Here is a 19,226-nt window from a genome sequence, read left to right on the forward strand (position 1 = left end):
AGTTGACATGCTAATTGCTGGGGGGGTAAAGTAAAGGAATGCATCACAATAAGGCATCTCTTCTGTCATGTTTCCACCAAAATAATGTTTATAATGGCATTTAAATGAAGGTCATTTATTTCTATTTGATTAGATGTAATGGATTTCAGCTTTGATTTTATGGGGGAAAAAATAACAGTTAAAATTTTTTTTCAGAACTATTGTATGATGAAAAACAGTTAGGTTACTAGTCGCGTTTTTTTCATTATGAAGCTGTTACTGAGGTATACTAACCATTTTTGGATGAAAAAAGCAACTTCAAGTTATTATTTATTTATTTATTTATTTATTTATTTATTTATGAGACCAAATAAGATAGGGCAGTAATATAATGGTCATACATTTAAAAAATATATCACCACTTTATTAAAAGTGACCTGAACGTAACATATAAAGTATAAATATATAGGTATTTTTCATGATTAATAGAGAAAATAAGAAATGTTTCTTCTTTCAACTTTTAACTGTAATGTCATGCACTGCACAGGATTTAAGTGAAATTAATTGAAGAAAAATAAAAGTTATTTGTGTGTGTGTGTGTGTGTGTGTGTGTGTGTGTGTGTGTGTGTGTGTGTGTGTGTGTGTGTGTGTGTGTGTGTGTTCAACCATTTGTCTGCATGAGTTAATAGCTGTGGAAGCGAGGAGCAGGCCTCTGGAGAGCAGGTCAGAGTTGTCGTGCTGAGAGAGCAGAAAGCAGGCCTGGGCCATATGGTCAGCACTGTTTCTCCTTCTGATTCATCATCCGCTTATTCCAGCATGGCTTCTTCAGGCTATGCTTCACTGGGTCAAGTTCACTCAGTCTGCAGTAATCAGTTTCCGGGAGTTCAGAGAGATCGCCACATGGCTGAACTTCTACCAGCCACATAGATTAGTGTCATGACATTTTGGAGAACAAAATTAATTCACATCTGACATGTGCAAAACCACCTGTCTGTCAATATGATCTAGCATGATAGACGGTCTCACTTTCAGGCAAATCCTATGCTGATTATTATGTCATATTTCTTTTTGAGCTCAGATTCTCTTTCGAAAAGAGGTGAATATCAGGATCCAATGAGAGGAAACGCATCCAGTCAAAATGAAATGTCATCCGAAGCTGTAATGGAAATGCACATTATAATTCTATACAAATAAATCCAGAGCTCACACTGGTAACAAAGTCTAAGATAATAAAAATATTATAATAACCCCCAATGTGTTTCATATACAGTTACACGAGTATGACCAATTTAATTAAATTGACCTATTTAAAACAATCTGATAGATGATAATTTTATTTAATTTTCTCTGACTCTGTTGGACAAACAGCACTGTGTTACCAGGCAATGTAAACATGTCAAACTTAAATACTTTTTCGGGTTCAGAGAAAGCTCCGTTCACTGTATAAAGAGAAACTTTTCTGTGTTGAAAGTGTTAGTGGGTTTGCAGCACTTTTGTCAATCAGCTAGTTAATCACAAAATGTTTGCTTTTTGATGATATATCAGCACCAAGTAAATATTGCAGATTGCATATTTTGTACTATGATCTTTGTTGAAGTAGGATCATTTCATTAAATTATGTTTAGTCAAGCAGTTGGTGGCCAAACTATGAAATGTTGGATACTGGGAAGAACAGTAGCTAATGAATGAATAGTCTGATTGATCATTCTAATATTTGTCTGTATGTGCGCTTAAACATTTTATTTCTAATATCTCTTAACAAACATTTGGGTTGTGCATTTGCTGTTGTGGAACTGTGATGTAAGTTTTTGTTGTCACTTGCATTATAACAGCTACAGTCATTTCCTAATCAGACTCTTTATTCTTCTCCCCAGAAATTACAAGGCTTCTGTCTCAAAGACTCTCATTTCTTGTTACATTAATGTTACAAAGTGCATATGCATGAGAATCGTTCAAAACTACTAAATAACTTAACTATACCAAGATTTATGTGCAGCACTTGTCGTACAAGAGCCTGTCTAATATTAATTTGTGAATTGTCATACAGCCAGATCTATGCTCAAAGCTGCTGATATAGAAAATAACATTTTGGTCCAATCACAGTTGAGAATTCAACAAAGTTGTAGAATAAATAAATGTAATCGTTCCACTAGGTAAAAATTAAGATAGTTTTACACTGGATTGATCAAACTCTATACTTTTCATATTTTGTGCTTTCTGTAGTTCTCAGATAAAAAAAAAATATTTCAAATGTAATCGAATATTTTTCTTAGTAGTGTACTTCAAATACTTCCGTATCCCACAAAAAGCTACAGCTGCAGCTTCTAGTGAAACCTCAAATGATTATGTGGCTGGTGTGTTTACATTACAGTAGCTTTTCGTAGTTTTGTAACAAGGCCAAAGCACTTAGTGGATGAAGAAATGTACACAGTGTGTCTGGAAACAGTTTGTGTTCATCAGTAAACTCAATAGTATCCTGCCTGAGATTTTCTGGGTCTGTGAGATAGGGGAAAATATTGGTAACATGCTGTGAGGTGGAGCCCCAAATCAGATTCCATATAAGATTCTTAAAAAAGCTAGGGTCAGCTTTGCATGTAGCAACGTATACTGCTTTGTGTGCTCTGACACAATGCACTTAATGGATTTCAATTTGTGCACAGGGACATTGTCATGCTGGAACAGGTTTGGGTCTCCTAGTTCAAGTGAATCCAAAGGCATCCTATGCAATTGTGTCCCTTCAACTTTGTCGCAATAGTTTGGCATAGAACCACATATGGCTGGAAAAAGGCAGGTGTCCCAATTCTTTTGTTCATATAGTGTATGTATAGTGGTCTTGGCAACGGTCTTCACAGATGTCATTGTGGCTGAATTCTGGAATAAAAAAACAGTGGGTAGTTTTTCTATCAATAATATATTGCCATCTTTACTCGAGGAAGAAAAGTCAAGTGCTTTATAGTCATTTCAAAAATATGCAGGTGGTTCAGTACAGTGTACAAAATAAACAAGTCACCATGGTTCTACAACACAGAACTCACGGCTGTGCAGACCTACACAGGACTGCATACAGTACATTAATTATAAAAAAGCCCACACAGAAGAACTGACACTGGTAAGAACAGAGCAGCGCAGAGAAAGTTCTAGTGTAATGGAAGTGAAGTGTTGTTACCATTTAATGATACATACAGTAGTTGGAAATATTAATAATTACTAGAACTATTATATCTTTTACTAGCATTAATTTTTCTCACTGGCTACTTTACTAACTTTGACTTAGTTGTCGACATGCACAGGTCATTTGAATTAATGAGACAGTGTAGGAGTATCTGGTGCATTGTTGAAAAATGTCTGGAACTTTTCTCATGCATCCAAAGTCATTCACTGGTCAGGTTATTCACAGGTTACAGCCATGTTACAGTATTTTATAATTCTTTAAAACTCGACAGTAATGTGTGTTTAGTATCTAAATATAAAGATATATTTTTTCAGTGGAACACGGATTGAAATCTGTAAATGCAAATTTTCAAAAAGTCTGTGCAAAATAGATTGCAATTTTAATGATTTTAAATCAGTATAAGCCATTGTTTTATTAATTGTACAGTACAAATAAAATAGAAGAGCTCAGAATTTGGTCATTTTGAAAGGTGTTTTCAAACCACTACAAACACTGTACCAGGAGTCCTATCAGCTTGAGCTTGCCACTTCATTCCTCATTCTGTGTTAATTTCCATCCTTTGCTTTAAACTTAAATGCTATTAGCACCTCTGCAGCAAAATTAACAGCACTTAGAAGGTGTTCTGACCCATTGTTCAAAAGTTTACCTTTCATCAGGGAATGAATCCACATCTCCTGTGACTGAGAGAAAGAGAGACTGAGAGAGAGAGAGAGAGAGAGAGAGAGAGAGAGAGAGAGAGAGAGAGAGAGAGAGAGAGAGAGAGAGACAGACAGAGAGACAGAGAGAGAGAGAGAGAGAGAGAGAGAGAGAGAGAGACAGAGAGACAGAGACAGAGAGAGAGAGAGACAGAGTGGGTGAGCTGATAATCATGGCTTTGATTAGATTTGCGCTCTGCAGGCAGCACAGTACAGATACTGACTCTGTAAACAAGCATATCATTTCACAATGGCTAAGAATGTGTGCTGTCTCAGCACAGCCACTAAACTATCTATATCTTAATAAATGATTATAGTTATGTGATTGTTCAATTGATGTTGAAAGACTGTTATGAAGAAAGATGCTGAGGAATAGTTTGAGATGAACAACAGCACTGAGATGTGAGAGAATGCACCCCCTGCAGGACAAAGAAAAGCATAACACTCACACATTTGACCTTTAGCTTTGTCAAGCGGGTTTGGTTTGAGAGTAGGAGTAGGTGAGGTGTGCATGTTCCCACCTCAGTCACTCTACAAATGGTAGTGTAGGAGGTGAGGAGGTAGAAACATTTGCAAAATCTCTCACCTTTATGGTGCGGGAGAGACAAGGGTGTTGGAAGTGGGGTGGTAGTTGTTAGGTTGGGGATCAACACATGGAGCCAACACTGGGCTGACATGTGTTTGTCTATTCCTTTAACTGGATGAAAGCAGGAAGGATTGATTGTTGCCACACTCTCATTACTAACACAATACACATGATCAAACTGGCTTTAATTGGAGGTAAATAGCAAGGGTTTGTTTAACATATGGTTGTAGTCAAAACCTCACATATTTTGAAAGCAGTTTAAATAAAATGTGCAATTTAAATATGTGTTCCCTGGTTAAGATGTAGTAGTTAGTAGTTAGATGTAGATGCATGGTACTGTTTGTTTATATATTATTAGTGTTTTGCTCAGAGCATCTCACAGCTGAATAATGAATATTTGTTTCGTATTAACCAACTTGTCACGAAATCCATCAAATGTCTTATTTCTATATAAAAGGAGAATGGGGTCAGAGCTTACAGAAAACATCATTTTTTCCCCTCTTTGTGATGGCACATGTACGTGCTGCTAAATGAAATGAGACTGTGTATGTGTGTGTGTGTGTGTGTGTGTGTGTGTGTGTGTGTGTGTGTGTGTGTGTGTGTGTGTGTGTGTGTGTGTGTGTGTGTGTGTGTTGGATGGTTCTGTCTTTAAGCAATATTTATCTGGCAGCATTTGATGTGTGCCTGCCTGTCAAGCTCGACTCCCACAAGCAATCTGAATTTGAATCCTGAGCTGAATAATTATGATGAGGAAAAAGCCATCTGGCTGTCTTACTCTCTCCGTCTAAATATATTCATATTTACTCTAATGATTAAACATAAATATATTCATATTCTTGTTCTGTTCATTTAGGACCAGGCAGGATTTTCATCTTTATGCAAACAGCAATTTAAATAGAATGTTAATAGGTACTGTACCGTGTGTGTGTGTGTGTGTGTGTGTGTGTGTGTGTGTGTGTGTGTGTGTGTGTGTGTGTGTGTGTGTGTGTGTGTGTGTGTGTGTGTGTGAGGCCCAGTCCAAGGATAGACAGAACCCCTGGGGAGACAACCATCAAGCACAGGTGTCATGTGACCAACTGGTGTAGCACTTTTATCCCCTCACAGCACCCTGTGTGCCCATTACACACACACACACACACACACACACACACACACACACACACACACACACACACACACACACACACACATCATACACCCTTCATACACACTCCCCCACTCTGACACTAGTCTGTCATATGCAGTGCACTGATAGGCTCAGTCACACTCACAGTGACTGCACATGAAGAGGTGAGGTGGCGTTGTGGCTGCAGCTGTTTCACAGTCTCTCTCGAATGGCTTTACTGACTGGCCAAATGTCCCACCTGTGTAGACAACATCAAATAAAGATACACACACACACTTCATTAACTATGCAAAGAGATTAAAAACAACATCACATTCATGTGTCTGTAAACAAAAGAGTCATAAAATGCAACAAAATGATAATCGCAATGGTACTATTCATAAGTGAATTCGATTTTGTAGTTTGTTTATTGGTATTAGGAGCTGAGAAAGCAGAGAACCTGACCTTGAGTATTATTTAAGTAGACTTGCGGTGGTGTCATTAAACTTAATAAATCGACAAACAAAGAAATACAGTAAATAAATAATTACATAAATACATGAATACATAAATACATTTGACAAATTTAATAGATACAAATTATTAGGATGATGATAAAGGTTATTAATCTTTTCTCCTGGATCATTTTCCTCATCTTGACCTTCACCTTTTTAAGATCTTTTTTTTTCTAGCTACTGCTGGCAAGAAATGTAAAAAACATTCCCAACATGTGGAAGATTTTTGGTGTGTGTGTGTTTTCACTATATGAAATAGAATAATCACTTGTCTGTATGTATATCTCAAACAGGAGAGAAAGAGACAGAGACAGAGAGAGAGAGAGAGAGAGAGAGAGAGAGAGAGAGAGAGAGAGAGAGAGAGAGAGAGAGAGAGAGAGAGAGAGAGAGAAAGAAAGAGAAAGAGAAAGAGAGAGAACGAGGGAGTAAACAGCTCTGTGTCTTATCACTAGCCGCATTCTCAGCAGAACAGAAGGCGAGTGCTCATCACATCGATAATACAGAGAGCTGGCAAATCTTGATAGCTTTTACACATGTATTTGACTAACACCCCAATAACACACATGTGTCTCACCCTCATAAACAGTCCTATCATACCTTCCAGTGCATTATGATTTATTCTTGAATGTGAACAGGCTTCAGAGAAAAGCCCACTCTGTAGGAAAGATGTGTGCTGCTCTGCACTGCATCTTTAGTGACCTGAATACAACTGTGAACAAAAGCTTTTTTGGCATTTGCAATTTAAACCCTTGGGTTATTCCAATATAATATATATTACTTTATTGTGGTACAATTAATATATATCCGGTCTTCCTATAACAGTTTATTAAATATTTTAGATGCTGGACACTGGAGAGATTTATATACCTAAAGCGTGTTCAGTTTTGATTATAGTATCAGAGTAATAATGTACAACTAATTTCACCAGCTAGTCCTCCCTTGCCATCATTTCCCTTTAAGCGGCATAGTGTATTTTCTGAAAGAGACAAAAAAGCTATGCGACTTTAGCACAACACAACAAGTTCTTATGCTGCATTCAGCTTAACACAGAATTTTTTTCCTTGTTTGAGGTTGGAAGTTATGATTTATGACCTTTATTCGAATTCCTTTTTAGTTAAGGGAAGCAGTACCTGCTTTCTCATTGCAGCTCTATATTAATCATTAGCACCAGTTGCTAAAGTGGGATGAAGTCCATTTCCAAGTCCTTGATGGCATTCTTTAAAAAAACAAAAAAAAAAAAAACTGACACAGGGAATATTCATGCACTATTAGCGACAGTGACTTATGAAGGGATGGAAATCTTTGGGAGCTTTGTTGCTCTGTGTCAAGATGAATGCATTTAAAGGCATTGCGAGTAGAGGAATTATACAAGTAAAGAGGCTATTGTTAAAGTACAGTTTCCATTACTAAGGTGTTATGAATCTAGTAGTTTGTCTAGACTTTATTATTTTAAGTCTCGGTTTATTATTCATCTATGTATATTCATTTATAAATTACAATATTTACTCTGATTTCTCTAAGTTACTATAAAATCACTTATAGTAAAAGATGTGTAGTTGCATGAATATGGAGAATATTCATCTGCAGCTCCATCAGCAAGAAAGCCCTTTCTGACAAGGCTAAGAAAAGCCCATCTCCCTCCTCCCAGCCTAACCATGTTCTATAAAAGGGACCATCGAGAGCATCCTGAGCAGCTGGATCAATGCGTAGTTTTGGGAACTGCACCGTCTTGAATCACAAATACCTACAGAGGATAGTGAGGACAGTTAAGAAGATCATTTGAGTTTCTCTTCCCTCGATCATAGGGGAGTGGTAGCTCAGGGGTTAAGGCGAATTCTGGAGTTAAGGCTGGAATTCTGATCAGAAGCTCAGAGGTGCAAGCCCTGTTATCGCCAAGCTGCCACTCTTGGGCCCTTGATCAAGGCCCTTAACCCTCTCTGCTCCAGGGGTGCTCTATCATCTCTGACAAAAAAAATAATTTCACTGTGCTGTATATGTGACAAATAAAGGCTATTCTTCATTTCATTCATCATGCCATTTACACCACATGCTGCATCCACAAAGCCAACCGCATAATGGACAACCCCACACACCCCTTACACACACTCTTCACCCTTCTACCATTAGGAAAGAGGCATTCAGGCCTCACATCCAGACTGTGCAACAGTTTTTTCCCTCAAGCCAACAGGCTTCTCAACACACAGAACTCAACTATATCAAACTCTCTCTCTCTTTCTCTCTTTCTCTCTTTCTCTCTTCTCTCTCTCTCTCTCTCTCTCTCTCTCTCTCTCTCTCTCTCTCTCACACACACACACACACACACACACACACACGCACACGCACACACACACACACTCAACTGTGTGTTACTGAAATGTACAACCTGAACTCAAACACACACTCAATACTCAAATCACTGCTGTTTTTTTGTACCTCTCGATTGCTGATCTTGCTGTTTTTGCACAACATTGTGTTTATGTTTACAAATACAATATTGTTTGTAGTTATCTTTTGCACATTGTACTGTTAAACATTATACAGTAGGTTTCAAAGGTAGTCAATGTAATATTGTGCAAAACAACTGGATTATAAAAAACTATATTTAACCCATCAAGTATTTCATGTCAGCTGGCTTCTACTTTGCAATGCAATGAAGCACTTTCTTTAATGGTTTTAGTGTTTTTATACATCTCTAGATACATTTATAAAATATCTGGCTTAGACTGACAGAAACAATATCTTACTCAAGTGGCAACAATTAAAGCATGGCTCTTGTTGAAAGCTCCAACATCCTCGTCTTTGTTTATTTTGTGACGCCATTTTGTTTTAAACAGACAACAATAGCTATGTCTGCTTTCACTCATTACTACTTCCTGTTTACAGCACACCTCTAAGTTGATGGACAGCCTGCAAATAGCTCCTACCGGTCAGAATCTCCTACTGGTTTGAGCACTAAAATTTCAGTCTTATTGGATCGGTTTGTCTAAATATAAAGCCAATATCACACCCTTTTCTGTGTTTTGAGCAATAACAGTTATATACTGTTAAATCTCTTTCCATTATACACTCAACTTTAGGACCTGTCCAAAAATAATGACAAATAATGAGAAATGTACATGGTGCAGAAAGCATTTAGCAAAGTCAGCAAAATTAATTATTAATTAATAATTTTCTACTAACATTACTTGTGTATATGTTTGGCAGAAAGAGCGACAGCAAGTCTTTTTTTCTAAACATTAATTAGCAATTTCTGTGGCTTATCTGCAAGAATTAAGTGGTTACTGATCACATCAGTCATTACACGATGTTCAAAGAAATGTCAGTTCTTCTTTGGTCCTTGGTCTCAGTCTGAACCCAGACTCAGAGGAAATATCAGTTTAGGACATACATAAAAAAAAAACATTGTGAATTGTAGCGAGGAGGTGGCAGTAAGACGGTTAGTGTTCTAATGAATGTACAGAATACAAAAAAGAAACATAATTATAATGAGTTACAATTCAAGGTGGTATGAAAGAACATGCAGCTCTTGTTTTTCTCTAATCCAGCACACCATGTTCAGTTCAAGGAAATTATTTCATGAGCTGCATTAGCTCCAGACTTAATGAATCACTAAAAATTCTTCGTTTCAGAGAAAGGCTCTGGAGAAGTCTGCATTTGTGCATTTATTTCCTGTATGATTAATCCACAGTTCTAATGCCAAATCTAATTCAAACTGTTTTAATTGATTTTGGAAGATAAAATTTCAATAGGTTTTTTATTAACTTGAATTTTAGCACAAATTCACTGGAAACTTTGGTCAGCATTTTTTTATTTAACATGCGCTTTAATTTTCTTGGGGATCCTTTTCTTTATTTTTCATGTTGTGATATTTTAATCCTTAATGTAACACATGTTGATTAACCAAATACATCCTGTTGCCAAAAGATTATTGTTTATTAATCTCTCTTATCTTCTGCTCCATGTTGTTCTTCCTGCTCTTCTTCCTGCTCAGCACCCCCAACACACACCCCTCCAAAAAAAAGCAGCAAAGTTGGGAAAGGTGGGCCCCAACCATGCATCCCTTCCCCCTATTTCGAACAATGGCCGAACAACTCTTCAGTGTGTGTATTTGTCCAAATGTCCCTAAAATATAAGAATAGCTGACTGTACTATATCTCTTATATCTAATATAGAAATTTAACCATGTATGGACATTTGGCTGGTGTCAAATAATAAACTTAATAACTTTTTTATACCACATTTAAAAACAACAACAAAAAACAATCACAAATTCCTTTTAATTTCTATTAACTTAATTACTAATTTAAATGTGTGTGTGTGTGTGTGTGTGTGTGTGTGTGTGTGTGTGTGTGTGTGTGTGTGTGTGTGTGTGTGTGTGTGTGTGTGTGTTGAGTCAGTGATAAAAGACAGATATGTTTACAAATACTGTATTAATAGATCTACACATATGATATTTGGCAGACACCCTTTTCAGAGCAACTTACATTTTCAATGTAAAAAATAGCTCTTTCAGTTAAGAGCCTTGCTCAGGGCCCAGGAGTGGAAGATTGTTATGGTTGGGATTTACACTCATGACCTTTGGATCCAAAGTCCAATGCCTTTACCACTAAGCTGCCACCATCCCCAAATGGTATCTACTTTTTAGCTGTCTAAATTTTTGCACTTGGAAATATTTCTGATCGAAAAATTGTTGCGTTCTACAGAGAGCCTTTAAGGGTTTCTCCAACATCCACAGCCATCTTCTATGGTGTGGTCTGCTGCATCTCTACTGCAAACAGGAAGAGACTGGACAAGCCTATCAGGAAGGCCAGCTCAGTCCTGGGGAATCCTCTGGACAATGTACAGGAGGTGGGAGAAAGAAGGATGTAGCTAAACTATCATCATTGCTGGCGAACGACTCTCACCCCCTGTATGAATCGTTGTTACATTCTAAGCAATACAGACGGTCTTTTCTCCCTGATGTTATTAGACTTTACAATAAGACCTGCTCCCAGTGAACCAGTTACTAAAAATGTAAAATAACATATATATAATAATAATATATAATATATAATAATCTTAATATGTTAAGGTGTTATATGACACTGTATTTAAAAATCAGAAACAGTCCTTTTTTTTTTTTTTTTTTTTTCTACCTCTATCTGCTTGAAATACACAGAGGAGAATAAATCATGTAAATCGTGCATTTGTTAGCAACACACTAGCCAGCTAACTGTAATCAGTAAGGTATATTTTCCTACTTAAAGCTGAGACTTGTACAGTCAATGATGTAGATTTAACAAATTTAATATTTCTGTTAATTGTTAATTGATTGAAAGAATATCATGATATACAGCAATAAATAAATTTAAGGGTTTAAAGTGCTTCTTTGATAACTGCAGATGCTATGAACAGCCATGTTTATTTCATGTGAACTCTAGGTCAAGGAGACCTTCTCAAGGTTTCTTCTAGGAGTTATTAGCAGGGTTGTTTTCATAATTAGAGCTCAAAAATGTATTTATCAATGTGTCATTGAATGCAAGGGCAACCTAAGTGTCAAATTTCTGAAAGTTATAATTAATCTCTAGACATTTTGAATCCTTACATAAACTCTAACCAATATGTTTGTCTGACTCTGTATTTCATTGTATGCTCCTTACAAATGTTTCAATGTAAATGCAAATATAAATGCAACATTTGATTTAAAATGTAGTGTTATTTCTTTTGCCTGTCAGGACTGCTCACTGTAGGCTGCTGTTTTCCCGTAGAGAGAGAACAGTGACATGATTTTGCTGCCGCTCTGAGTATGAATAACACCGTTTGGCCTACCTGGAGCTGTACAATGAGATTATCCCTCTTCAGTGGAGCTGTATGAATGAATCCTCTATGGCACGATGTAATGCATTTAGTAGTAGAAAGAGTCCCCAGTGTGTTGGGCTGCACCTGCTGTGTGTGATTATGTGAGGGATGCTGTGGTCTGATTAGTAGCTGGCACTGGGTTTGGCAGACTGTGTGTGTGTGTGTGTGTGTGTGTGTGTGTGTGTGTGTGTGTGTGTGTGTGTGTGTGTGTGTGTGTGTGTGTGTGTGTGTGTGTGTTCAGGAGGCTTTTCTCCTGCTTCCTACTTGGCCAAAAAAAGTGTCCACAATTGTACCCTCAATTCAAATGCATTTTATTACCTATACATTTTAACATGTACATTGCCACAACAGTCCTTCTAACTGTGATTACAAATAGAAAATATGGAAATAGATTTCTGATCTGCTGAGGTTTAATAATCTCAGTATCTAGAGAGCTCTATCATTGGAATAGTATTAGATTTATCTGGAGATCTTCGTTGGGAGTTTTTTTAATTGTGTTTACCACTAATATATAGTATATGAAATAAAGTATTGGGATAGATGACCTTTCCAGTCATATGTGGCTCTTCCTCCAAACTTTGAACGAGGTAAAATTTAAATTCTCCCTTCACTGGGAGTAGATGACCCAAACCAGTTTCAGCATGCCCATGCCCATGTGCACAAAGCAAGCTTCATGAAGCGCTCTGACCTCAACTCTACTGAACACCTTTGGAAGAACACCTTTGGAAGGCCTCCTCATCCTACATCCTTAACTGACTTTATAATGCCTATGTAAATGAGGACAAATCGCCACAACCACACTCCAAAATCTCATGGTACATCTTCCCAGAAGAGTAGAGGTTATTATAACTGCAAAAAGGTACTCAATATGGATTGGGATGTTCGATAAGCACATTCAAATATTATCAAGTGTCTACAAACTTTTTTATCCATATAGTGTATGCATTCCATAGTGCTACTGATGCTATTCTCCACTTTTCCTTACCGTGCATTAGACAAAATATTTAATAGGCTGTGGTTTATTCTCTGAGCTCCTATTGTCTAATTGAATAACATTAGCAAAATTAGCATTTGATTATTCATATTTCAATTTAAAATGTAATTGTTCAGAACAGGAATTCTGAATAAGATAGAGTAATTAGATTTGCATCGGTATGGATATGCTTTGTATGCATTAACAAAAATGCATTTTTTCAGCTGTCATTATATGGAGCTATTCAACTTTTCTTTTAAAGTCGAAGAGTCTAGTGTAAGACACTAATCTGTGTTTATGTCCTACGGACTTCTCTGGTGCTCAATAAAAAATATAAAAAATAATGAATGAAATATGGTTACTTTCCTGAGGGGACAATGACTAATTATTAAATGAGTGAATCAAAAATTATTTATAATCTATTTAACACAGTCTTTTTAATTTACTTTTTGACTGACTGACTGTCTGACTCACTTTTCAAAACTCTAAAATTAAAAGGGATTTACAAACAGTGACTGTTTTAGAGACTGATGTGGTAAGATAATAAGAGAGGTGTAAGGTGTGAAGAAAGAAGCCTGAATTCCACTGCTTGGGTTTAAGTATTTGCATTCCTAATCTTTCTTTACTGGAAACAATTTTACAAATCCCATTTGAAGTGACAGCACACACACACACACACACAACACACACACACACACACACACACACACACACACACACACACACACACACACACACCAAGAAATGTAAAGTGAAAAAAATCAGATTGAGTATATACTGTATATATAAGGGGCACACCTATTACAGAATGGTACACTCGTACAAATATTTTTCAGTACAGGGCTTTTTGTTTGTTTAGTTTCCGCCTCACACTCCGCACTCGTGCACTGTCACTGTTCAAATTCAAATAAAAAATGTTTATTTGTCACATACACATTCATAGAGAGTATGACATATAGTGGAATACTTTTTACAACTGTCCAACATGTAAGCAAAATAAAAAATATAAATAGAATATAAGGATAAAAATAAAGTAAATAACACAATCTCCGCACCACTTGTCTGGGAGTGGACCATGCTAGATTCCCCTCCTCATGGTATATGAGGCGCTGTATGAGAAGTTGGACTCTAAGAAAGGAGGAAAGGATTTATACCGATTGGTCTTAGAAACTACTAGGACCATTGGCTGGTCCATAGTCACTCATATACATACCCATATTGGGTAGCTTAAACCTGAGTTGTTTGGTGTAGCATTTTCTACAATGCTGCAGCTCTGAAAGTAGTGCAGTTAGTCAAGGTTTTAGTAAGGAGATTTTTACTTAACATTTGTTTCACATTTGTGGAGTCGGTCTTTGGTGTTCGCATTTTTCTCCACGGTAATGTGATTTCTGACACAGGAATGTGGAAAGTTTTGGTTTCTCAATATCATGAAAAGCTTTGCTCATTTAGTGTTATTAAATTGCAGAGAAGTGGAAAATGAAATGGGAAAATGGAAAGGCTTTTGAGGGACTGCTTATAAATGATATAATGAAAGTCTACTAATTTGTTTTTTGCAGACATTTTATATCATTAATCGGATAAAAAAAAAAATGAAAGATCGTTTAATGAGTATGTAATATTTGGTGGAAAAAGAGGAATAAAACATTTGTTGGTCATGATGTTGAATAAGAACTTGGCAACTTTAGGGAGGAAACAGCATTATACCACCCTGTTTTGGATAATTTTCCTGTAACACCACACCCAGTGTATGTACAATATGTTGACTTTATAATATTACAGTAAATAACTTGAGTCTGATGTTATGCCTTGTTTATGAGTTTCTCATGTCTTTTGAGATCTGCATCACCACTCTTTTAGTATTAGTCCTTGTGGTTACATTGGGTCCAGTGAAATGGTTGCTCTGGGGTTTTTCACCTCATTCCCTTGGGCAAGAGGGTGTGTGTGAAGGAAGTCTTCCACAGCTAACCAGACTGCGTAATTTAGACTTTAGGCCACCCAGGCAGTCTATTCAGAGAGCCACTGCAGAGCATGTCCTGCATGATACCCTGTCATGCTGCTAGGCATTTTCCCCCTAACCACCAGGAGAAGTAAACAGCAAGATCGGAGGCAGGATGTTGACTTGTCAGATCGTATCTGCACCCAAAAAAAGTAAAAAGAGCAATTTTCTAAAATACCACATTGTTTGAAGATATGGGATTTCAACTTGTTCACACAAACTAAGAAGAAAAGCGGCACATGAAAATAAGCACTAACGAACCAATCAGGCATTCTCAGATTAGTGTGTGCATGTGCAGGATAAAATTAGTCCTCACTCGCATCTACATTTCCACAGATACAGAACAAAGGCAAATCCTGGGCCATTTCCTTATAACACACAGGAAACGTGAGATTCAGTCATTTGTTAATGTGAAATATTTACAACTAAGTGATGGCAAACATATTCTCACCATAAAATTACCGCATGTTTTATGGAATAACTGGATTATCTTACTTGTGTTAGTATGACATATGCGTTACACCCCAAAGTAATTTCTGATTTCTGATCTTTTAGACTTTTAGCTTTAATTCAAATAGTTTAAATACATTTAGTTTTAATTGGATTCATCATTTAAGAATTGCTACCTTTTTAACAGGGTTTTTAATTTTCATAGGTTCAAAATTATTTGTGCACCTCAAAGTTATGCACTTCATTGTACAAATGCTTAAGGATTACATATGGTTACATAAGGCTAAAGACCTGTACTGTCTGATTTTCCTTAGAAAGACAATAATATTTTCAACTTGTAAAAAGTTATTATACCTTCATCAAACCAGCAATTACCACCTGGGAAATGAGACAATTTTAATAGATCAGTTTTTACAGTGATTTTATAAGCAAGGTTAAGAATAAACGCTGTTTTCCCTACTTAAAAATTATTTGAAGTATACCTTTAGTATTTTATTTTTATATTCTTAAATAAAAATCATGACAACAAGTATTGCAAGTATTGACTACATTTATTGAAGTCTTCTGAGGAAATGATTAGCATGAAATGTTTACAGTGACCTGAACACATTCAAAGATGGTGTTTTTCTTGGAAACTGGAACCTGTAGCTGTCTATTTCAAAACATAAAACCCAAACAAACAAAATATCTCTAAGGAGATATGAAAGCTGTAGGAAAAAACACGCATCTTGACCAGAACACCTGGACACTTTGCAAGAAAGGAAGCTTTCTGAATTGACAGATAACACGACAGACAGTCTGGCACAGCTTCAGACACCAGAGTTTCTCGTCAGCACAAATGTGCTATTGACAGCTTCCAGAATGAGAGGAGAGTCTTGCCAAATATTACGTATATTAAGAGCTCTAACTATAAAATATATGATGGTAATCTTTATGTGAATGCTACTCAATCAACAACTATGCATTTCACTGTTGTGGTTGATGTCATTATAAAAGAGTGTAAGTTAAGACCCTCAGTTGGCTAAAACTGAGAGACAGCAGGACAGATTGCCATCTAGCACAGACAGCCTTCAGTGTGATGGCCTACAGGATCCAAAGTTCAGTGCTGCCCCCTCACTGGAGCCTCAGCATGGGAAAAAACCCTGAGATGCCAGTACTGATAGAAAACAGCACTGCTGCTAATTACTAAATAAAAGATGTGATTCAGGCAGGTTACGGGAGTGATGGCAGGTTAGACGATTGCACATGCTTGAGTGGGTTCCATGCAAAGTGAGGCCTCGGCTCTGATTTCAGCATGGCCCAAACTGCTGATCCCTTCCTCATGGGATTTCCGCATTCCGAGACAGCAAGACGGCCCAGTACCTTCTGGGCCTTACTGAGCCTGGACACTCTCCCAGAACCACAGAAGTACACACACACACATTATAAAGTGCTAGAGGTGGGTCTGATATCATGCTGCTAAATAATATGAAGAGTTAGAAATGGCATCCATGAGCAATGAGGGATATTTACCCTGTCATCACAATACATGTTTCATTATTGTGATCACTAATCATAAGTTTTACATCTAATATAACTCTTGTTTGTTTTATGCCTGAAATGTCTCCAGTTTGTAAAGTTTTAAACTCCTACACTCAATATTTGGTGGATAAAATCACGCTTTGCAATTTTGGGGTTTCTGTATTACCTTCAATCTACCTTTCATCTGCATAGCTTTCCTGATAATGCTCAGTGTAAGATGCAGAGAAAGAGAGAACAGAGACTGAGCATGTGTGTGTGTTCCTCAGGGACTGTTTCCATTTATGTTTCACAGATTGTTTCCTTTTTACTTTCCGTAGAAAGGCAGGTTGAATAAATTGTATCTGCCCTGTTCACTTATGACTGAAATGTTTTGCAAATGAAAGAGAGAAAAAAAAAACAGGATGTTAATATCAACATCACTCCTACTCTCAGTGTTTAAAAATTTCTGCATTTACATAAAAGGATCACATGTTTATTTTTTCTGAAGTGCGATTTCAGCCTCAGAATCATATATTCGGTTTCATCTGTAAGTTCCCAAGGTTTTGAATTTAAAAATGTTATTTTGTAAGAAAAATTTATTTAAAAATAAGAGAAAGGTTAAGAAGCAGAAATGGTTGAGGGGTTTTTATTATTGTACAATATACAAGAGTCCAAAAGTGTGTTCTTACTTTTTTTTCTGTTCCTATTCAGTTGTTAGTTCTGTGGTCAGGAGTAAACGCAAAAACACAGTAACAGATGATGCTACATTTTAATCTGTCAGTGCTGCATGATTTTTAAATCCTCTTTGTTAAAAATTCTTTTTGGTATTTCCCGACTAAGACCATATTTTAACCACAAAAGAAAACAAGAAATCCTTCTTCTTGGAGTCTGGTTTTTGTGTATCTGTACTTTACCTGTCACTTTATTTCTGAATAAATAGGTAAATAAGTTAATCTAAACCCAAATGACTAATTCTAATTCTGAATAGTTTTTATTTATTTATTTTTTCAGTCACCCCTTTATCCCAATCAGGCTTGCAATGAATACTAAGTGTACAACTTTCCATCACAGGGCACCATACACACATGCTCCTAGGACTAATTTATACTGGACAGTCAATGTTTTTGGGAGGTTGATAGGTTTTACTGGAGAACAAATGTAAACCCACTAAGACACAGAGAAAACATCCAAAACTTAACAGACAAGAACCAGAACGCAGTATGACTAGGAGGTATATGATGGCCATGCTATTTCCAGGACCAGTATTATACACCTTTTAATTCTAGAGGAAAGTTATTTGATCAGTTATTGTCAAGAAAAAAATTTTTACAGACCCCAGCCGCAATGTTACATTTTTTTTTTGTCCTAATAGGTTTGCTATATTCACTATTTTAGACATAAATATAGAAACAGAAATAGATAGCAAACGTAATAGCAGAAAATCAGAAGAGAGAAAAACATAGAAAAATGGCTGGTTGATGTGTTTGGCAGACTGCACACAAACACAGTCAGGTGTGATAACAAGCCCTCATTAGTGCACAGTATCTCACTGCTGAATCACTTCACTAAAGACATGAGGCATGATGATTCTTCATGTCCCATACAGCATACTCCCTAATTCCCCCCATCGCCTATTCTTTGCTCTTCATAGGTTCTGTGGTTTACTATTACACACACACACACACACACACACACACACACACACACACACACACACACACACACACACACACACACACACACACACACACACACACACACACACACAAACACTCTCTCTTTCTCTCTCTCTCTCTCTCTCTCTCTCTCTCTCTCTCTCTCTCACTCTCACTCTCTCTCTCTCTCTCTCTCTCTCTCTCTCTCTCTCTCTCTCTCTCTCCCGCTATCTCTTTGTTTCTCTCTCTATCTCTCTCTCTCACTTCTGTAATGATGCTTCATTATCGACAGCATCTGCAAGGTCTGACACATGAAACAAGCTGTCGACTTTTACCTGCAGTACATCTAACTAACATATACATGCTCATTTATGCCACCTCCATTCAACAGCATATCATTCTATGCTGGTTAACGGAAGGACGATCACAGCGTTCCCAGTGTCCTCAACACACTTGGACTCATGACAAATGAACAGCAGTGCAGACATAAAGTAAACAGCGGGTCAAAGGTTTTCCACTACTTTTGTAGCTAATTAATAAAAATATGAGCTAATTAGCGAAAATTAGAATTACATCTAGTTTGAATTTTAATGAAGGTCAAAAATGAAACTGGATTAATGAGATGACATTTTTGTTGGACTTTATTTAGTTGGACAAGGTTCTGGCCAATTATTTCTCTGACAATATTATCAATATTATCATTAGTTTTTATTGCAATGTTTTTTTCTCACAAAAGCATGTTTTTTAAATTTCTAGTCTTCA

The 19,226-nt window shown here is 36.8% G+C and overlaps 1 long non-coding RNA gene across 3 annotated transcripts in view; it reads right to left on the minus strand.

Annotated features, from left to right (window-relative positions):
- Window positions 1-516: 516 nt before the first annotated feature.
- The window catches only part of LOC310724276, a 28,366-nt gene continuing 9,656 nt past the window's right edge, over window positions 517-19,226 (minus strand). The window contains exons 1-4 of one of the 3 annotated variants that reach the window (XR_014533019.1): window positions 11,861-12,012; window positions 5,704-5,796; window positions 3,798-3,831; window positions 517-2,850 (exon numbers count right to left, since the gene is read on the minus strand). This is a non-coding gene — a long non-coding RNA (uncharacterized lncRNA). Of the gene's footprint in view, window positions 2,851-3,797; window positions 3,848-5,703; window positions 5,797-11,860; window positions 12,013-19,226 lie in introns of those variants that run through there. The other 2 variants (XR_014533020.1, XR_014533018.1) reach the window with 2 other exon arrangements.

This window comes from Silurus aristotelis, assembly GCF_946808225.1.
Source record: "Silurus aristotelis genome assembly, chromosome: 3".
In the NCBI taxonomy this organism is placed as follows: domain Eukaryota; kingdom Metazoa; phylum Chordata; class Actinopteri; order Siluriformes; family Siluridae; genus Silurus; species Silurus aristotelis.